We start from the raw sequence: 7362 nt of genomic DNA, 5'->3' as shown, positions 1-7362 counted from the left end.
CTTACCATCAGGTAATCCATACTGGTGAGAGACTTTAATAATACAGTGATATGACAAGGCTTCTATCAGGCATCCACATCTTACGCTTCATTAGAAAATTCATTCTGAATAGCAACCAGATAAATGCATTTATTGTGGCCAGGCCTTAAGAGGAGAAATTTATTAATTAAAGAACTCATTCTGGAGATTACCTCACAAATGCCACGAATGTGAAATAATAATCTTATTTCTCAGGTAAGACAGTTTATATTTGTGAGTGACAGACCACCTGGACAACAGTGACCAAAAAGAAGTGGGAGCGTCATCCTTTTCACCTAACAGAAGTCCAGAGGGTGTAGTGTGGGGTGTGATGGGTCCTCTGCTCCTTCTTCATCCATGAGCACTTGGTCCTCACCTTCCTATAGTAACATGACTGCTGTATGACTGAGAAGGGTGAAGGTGGAGGGCAAAAAGCCTTTTCATTTTAAGATTCTGTCTTGTTTTCATGGAAACATTCATCCCAGATATATTCTCTTTGGGTCATGCTCTTGTGACCTGTCTGAGAACTCTGCATCAAGTTCTGGATTCTGAAGATTTTATTCTATACCGTTTTTCCTAAATCTCTTATAGAATAAAGTTTTAAACTTTATTTTAAAGCTTTAACTTTGAGCTAATATTTGTACAGATGTAAAGTTTAAATGGAGATCTCTTTTTTTTTCTTCTTTGAATATTTCATTGGTTAGCACCAGTGTTGGAAAGTCCTTCCTTCATTGAATTGGCTGAGTACCTTTGTCAGAAAGTGGTTGGAAGTACACTTGACCTTTGAACAAGGCACGGAGTTAGGGTTTTAGACTCATGACCAGTTGTAAATTCACGTATAACTTAATGTTGTCCCTCTCTATCCGTGGTTCCGCATCTTCAGATTCAACCGGCCACAGATCCTGTAGTACTGTAGTAGTAGTTATTGGAAAAAATGCCCATATAATTGAATCCACACAGCTCACACCTGTGCTGTTGAAGGGTTAACGGCACTGAAGTAGGGCTCTTTCTGGTTTCCACATTCTGTTCCATTAGTATATTTGCCTGTCACTGCACAAATCCCACCCAGTCTTGATAACTGTCACTATATTAGAAATCTTGAGGTCATGTGGAGTGATTCCAGCCACTTCAGTATTTTTCAGATATTTTAGCTCTTCTAGTTCTTTTGCCTTTCCCTATTATTTTTAGAAAAATCTTGTTTGACTCTACAGAAATCTTGATTGAAAACACACTAAACCTGTATGTCAATTTGGGGCGTTTTAATATAATTTCTATGTTGTGTCTTCCAGTCAATCTGGTATATTTTGTTAACAATTCAATGAATATGGTATGTTTCGCTCAGATGACCTAAATAGAAGGTCTTTTTGTTTCATTAAGGTTGTAGGTTTCAGCATAAAAGTCCTTACTTTGTTAGATTTACACATTTTCCTTCTACTTTTACTTTTTTGAGCAAACATCGTATTATATATTTAATTTCAATTTCCATTTGTAAATTGCACGTGTGTAAAATTACAGTGGATTTTTGCACATTGTACCCTGACACCTTGCAAATTATACTTTTTCTAGAAATTTGTATAGATTGTTTTGATTCTCTACATACATTAGTTTATTAAATTTTCTGTTTCTACTGTAACAGATTACCACAAACTGAGGGCCTTGAAGGACCACAGATTTACTCTCCTATGGTTCTGGAGGCGAGATGTGTAAAATGACCCAAAGCACTGTGCTCCTTCTGGATATTCCAGGGCAGAATTTGTTTTCTTGCCTTTCTTGGATGCCAGAAGCCACTTACCTTCTTTGTCTCATGGTCCCCATGTGTATTCGCATGACACTCTTTCAATTAATTCATGATGTTATTCAGATATCTTCTTATATCACGTGGGCATTTCCTGAACACGTTGTTTACATTAGGACACCCTGTCACTCTCTCATTGTACGTGTACACCTTCATCGTACTTAACACTATCATATCTGATTTAATTATTGCTGACTTTCCCTTGTAGAAAATATATGCTCCTTGAAGGCAGTGTATTGATTTTGTTTCCTGCTAGATATCCAGTGACTGGAAGCATTCCCAACTGACAGGTGAGTGAATGCGTTTATCAGTGCAAAGAAAGTTTGTGTAATGCATCGGCTCATAGGTCAGTAAGTCAAATGGTCAGATAAACATGTAATTATATTGCATTTGTGGCCTCACATTCTTTACTCCATTAACATTACACCTGAATGTTCTGAACATTTGTCATAAATTCTCACAGTATGATTTATTCACACGTTGTGAAATTTTCTCCCACATGGGCTCAAAAGATCTAACTCATCAGTGGAGAGATGTCTTCATGAAGTATTTTTCATCCACAACATTTTAAGTTTAGGATTCTTTCATTCGTGCTCCATTCCACACCCATGACAAAATAATAATTCTGTTTCTCAGGTAGTAACTGAAAGAAGTAAGTTTATCATTCTCACCAAACAGGAAGTCCAGAGGGTGCTGTGGGCAGTGTGATAGGTCCTCTGCCCCTTCTACCGCCGGGAGCACTTAAAGTCTTCAGTGTCTTCATAGCAACCTGGCTGTGGGATGACGAAGAAGGCTGAGAGGCAAAACCCTCTTCAATTTTAGGTTTTGTCTCATTTTCATGGAAAATTATTAGCCAGTTGCATTAAATGGCCACCGTAATTTTAATAATATGAAATTTCAAATTTCACATTTCCCTCTTGAATAGAGAAAAAAAGTAAAGGGAAAAGGTGTCAGGGACAGATTATATCAAAAGACTTTCTTCTTTATCGTGATAGGGTAATATTCCATGTAACACTGGGCTACTCTGATGTTCAGAATGTCAAGGAAGGTTTTTAGAGCCCTTGTGTTTTCTGACTCACAGATTTCTTTCCTTTCTGCTGTGTCTGATTCTAAACACACTTAAATCATTCTCCAGATTTTTTTTTTTTTTTTTTTTTTCAGCTGTACCCTGCAGCTTGTGGGATCTTAGTTCCCTGACCAGGGATTGAACCGGTGCCCTCACAGTGAAAGTGCCAAGTCCTAACCTCTGGACTGCCAGAGAATTCCCTCTCCAATTGTGATGTAGTTATTCTGATTCCAGTATCAGGGTAAGAAGTAAAGGAATCCATTTTGAGATGTTTTTTATCCATGCCATCCTACCTGAATGTGAGAAATATACAAAAGGCTTGTAGTTGGGAAATACTCTAATATCACCTCCAAATATATTTTAATATTAGACTCTATATAGTAATATAACTGCTATATCATAACTCTGAGATGTTAAATATTGGGGAAGGAACATTAAATATTTTCCGTGAAGTACTAGAGGCTCAAATAGGATTTACTTGCTACTATACATAAAATAGATAAGCAACAAGGATTTACCGTATGGCATATAAAATTACATTCACTAACTTGGAATAACCTACAATGGAGATTAATCTGAAAAAAATTTATATAACTGAAGCACTTTGTGGAACACCTGAAACTCATACAATACTGTAAATCAGCTATCCTTCGATCAAAAAAAGAAATGGAACTTCCCTGGTGGTCCAGTGGGTAAGACTCTGCGCTCCCAATGGAGGGGCCTGGGTTCAGTCCCTGGTAAGGGAACTAGATCCCACACGCATGCCTCAACTAAGAGTTCTCATGCCGCAACTAAGAAGCCCCCGTGCTGCAACTAAAGATCCCGCTTGCTGCAACTAGAATCTGGCACAGCCAAAATAAATAAATAAATTTGTTTGTCTTTTGCGGTACGCGGCCCTCTCACTGCTGTGGCCTCTCCCGTTGTGGAGCACAGGCTCCGGACGCGCAGGCTCAGCGGCCATGGCCCATGGGCCCAGCCGCTCCGCGGCATGTGGGATCCTCCCGGACCGGGGTACGAACCCGTGTCCCCTGCATCGGCAGGCGGACTCTCAACCACTGCGCCACCAGGGAAGCCCATAAATAAATGTTTTTAAATAAGTAAATAAAGAAGTATTTCCTTGAAAATACAGAATATATTCAATTGAGGGTAAGCCCTGAAAATGTTACCTTAAAGTTACACTGTTCTGGAAGACAGGAAATAATTCTTTTTTGTTGTTGTTGTTACCATACTGTTTATTGAAAAATTGGAGTTTAATGACTTCAAAATGTTAGTTTAGCCGCAAATGATTATTTCCTGGGTGATTCATTCTCCTTTTAAAATATCATTATCCAATGTAGATCTGATTTTACTAGTTAGAAGCTAAATATGATATACATATGTGTGCTACATTTCATCTTAATAATTAAAGTAATTTATAGATGAGCACAGATGGACTGGGAACATATTTGGTGATTAGTTTTGTAGCAACCTTTTGTACAGATTGTTACTTTTGGAAAGTTGTAGGTCCTAATATAAATTCTTTCTTAAATTACTATTTTCCTTTTTATTTGTAGTTTGCAGTAAAATATTATTGATCCTTAAAATTCAAATCAACCAGTTTTGCCAAATAAGATGAGAGTAGAAATAATGCACTACTCGTCCGAATGACCAAATCCACATTTCTTAAAAATCACAATAACCCACCAAGCAATCCACATTTACATATCTACCCAAGGGATTTGTAAACATTTTCCACATTAACACCTTGTAAAAGATTGTTGATAGAAGCGTTTTTTATTTTTATTATTTATTTAACTTATTTATTTTTGGCTGCGTTGGGTCTTCGTTGCTGCGCGTGGGCTTTCTCTAGTTGCAGCGAGCGGGGGCTACTCTTCGTTGTGGTGCGCGGGCTTCTCATTGTGGTGGCTTTTCTTGTTGCGGAGCATGGGCTCTAGGCCTGGGGGCTTCAGTAGTTGTGGCTCATGGGCTCTAGAGCACAGGCTCAGTAGTTGTGGCACAGGGGCTTAGTTGCTCTGGGCATGTGGGCTCTTCCCAGACCAGGGCTCGAACTCGTGTCCCCTGCATTGGCAGGCGGTTTCTTAACCACTGTGCCACCAGGGAAGCCTGAAGCATTTTTAAAATAATAGCCAAAATGTGGAAAGAACCCAAAACTCCATTAAATGATGAATGTTTAAACAAACTGGAATGTTTCTCATCAGAAATAAAAGTTACGAAGCACTGATAAAGGTTAATCATGGATGACCCTTGAAAGCATTATGCCAAGTACAAGAAGGGAGATGGCCATATATTGTGTGACTTAATTTATATAGAATGCCTGGAATAGTCATATCTGTAGAGATGGAAAGTAGCTAAATATTTGCTTGTGGCTCAGGGTAGAGTGCTGAGTAACTATTAACGCATACAGGGTTTTTTTAAGAGGTGATGACGAATGATGAAAACATTGTTGGACAGCATTGCAAACATACTAAATCCCACTGTATGGTGAACGTGAAAACTGTATATTTTATTGTATGCAAATTATACAACAAAAGAAACAAGCTAATATCTCCATGTTGAATTCAGAAAATTGTTCCGATTTACTAACCATGGCCTACAAGGTGTTGGAGAGAGGAGTTCCAGTTTCCATTGTACCAGTGGAAGGAAGACATGATTATAGGAACAATGGCAAGAAGGGGAGGAACTGGAGAGATACTTTTTTTTTTTTTGCGGTACGCGGGCCTCTCACTGTTGTGGCCTCCACCGTTGCGGAGCACAGGCTCCGGACGTGCAGGCTCAGCGGCCATGGCTCACGGGCCCAGCTGCTCCGCGGCATGTGGGATCTTCCTGGACCAGGGCACGAACCCGTGTCCCCTGCATCGGCAGGCGGACTCTCAACCACTGTGCCACCAGGGAAACCCCGAGATACCTTATTTTTTTAATTGAAGTATAGTTGATTTACAAAGTTGTGTCAATCTCTGCTGTACAGCAGAGTGACTCAGTTATACACATATAGACCGTCTTTTTTTAAGTATTCTTTCCCATTGTGGTTTCTCACAGGATATTGAATATAGTTCCCTGGGCTATACAGTAGGACCTTGTTGTTTATCCATTCTACATATAATAGTTTGCATCTGCTAACCCCAAACTCCCAGTCCATCCCTCTCCCTCTCGACCCCCCCTTGGCAACCACAAGTCTATTTTCTATCTCTATGAGTCTGTTTCTGTGAGAGAGACATTTTTAAGGTAAAATTAACAGACCGTGTTTCCAAAATGCCAGTGTTAGGGACTTCCCTGGCAGTCCAGTGGTTAAGACTCCATGCTTCCAATGCAAGGGACGTGGGTTCAATTCCTGGCTTGGGAACTAAGATCCTACATACCATACAGCCTGGCTAAAAAAAAAATAATAATCATAATCATAAAAATAAAATACCAGTGATGCACCTGCACATTAGCAATAAGTCTCTTGCTATGCACTGTGAGACTAGTTCATTATCTGGTACTATTCCAGTTCTCTCAATAAACTTGAAATGTGAGGAGATTCTGTCTTCATGGTGATAGAATTCGTACATTGCATCTGTCATTTCTCTGTGTACATGCCACACAAATCTTAAAACAACCCCTTGATGTATGCATCCTCCAGGCATTTCAGTGAAGTAAAACGGAAGAAATGCAAATGAAATAGATAAATTGGGCAAAGTGTGTTTTTAAAAATAGTAATGAAATATATAACTCACAAAATGAGCTTCCTCAGGAAACTAAAAATAGAACTACCATTTGATCCAGGAATTCCACTCCTCGGTATATATCTGAAAATGATGGAAGCACTAATTTGAAAAGATACGTGCATCCCAATGTTCATAGCAGCATTATTTACAGTAGCCAGTATATGGGAGCAACCCAAATGTCCATCAAGAAAAAGATGGATTAGGGCTTCCCTGGTGGTGCAGTGGTTAAGAAGCCGCCTGCCAATGCAGGGGACACGGGTTCGATCCCTGGTCCGGGAAGATCCCACATGCCGCAGAGCAACTAAGCCTGTGTGCCACAACTGCGGAGCCTGCGCTCTAGAGATCCCGAGCCACAACTACTGAGCCCACGTGTCACAATTACTGAAGCCCGTGCACCTGGAGCGTGTGCTCCACAGCAAGAGAAGTCACTGCAATGAGAAGACCGTGCACCGCAACGAAGAGTAGCCCCCGGTCGCGGCAACTAGAGATAGCCCGTGAGCAGCAATGAAGACTGAACGCAGCCCAAAATAAATAAAAAAAATTTTTAAGTCATAAAAAAAGGAAAAATATGGATTAAAGAAGAGTGGTATACGTATCTACAATGAAATATTACTCAGCCACAAAGAAGAATGAAATTCTGCCATTTGCAGCACCATAGGTGGACCTAGAGCATATTATACTAAGTGAAATATGTCTGACAGAGAAAGACAAATACTACTTGATATCACTTAAATGTGGAATCTAGAAAAGAAATGAATGTATATAGTGAAACAGGACAC

Source organism: Delphinus delphis, chromosome 20 (genome assembly GCF_949987515.2).
Source record: "Delphinus delphis chromosome 20, mDelDel1.2, whole genome shotgun sequence".
Classification (NCBI taxonomy): domain Eukaryota; kingdom Metazoa; phylum Chordata; class Mammalia; order Artiodactyla; family Delphinidae; genus Delphinus; species Delphinus delphis.
The sequence above is the reverse complement of the archived record's forward strand: the minus strand, read 5'-3'. Positions refer to the sequence as shown.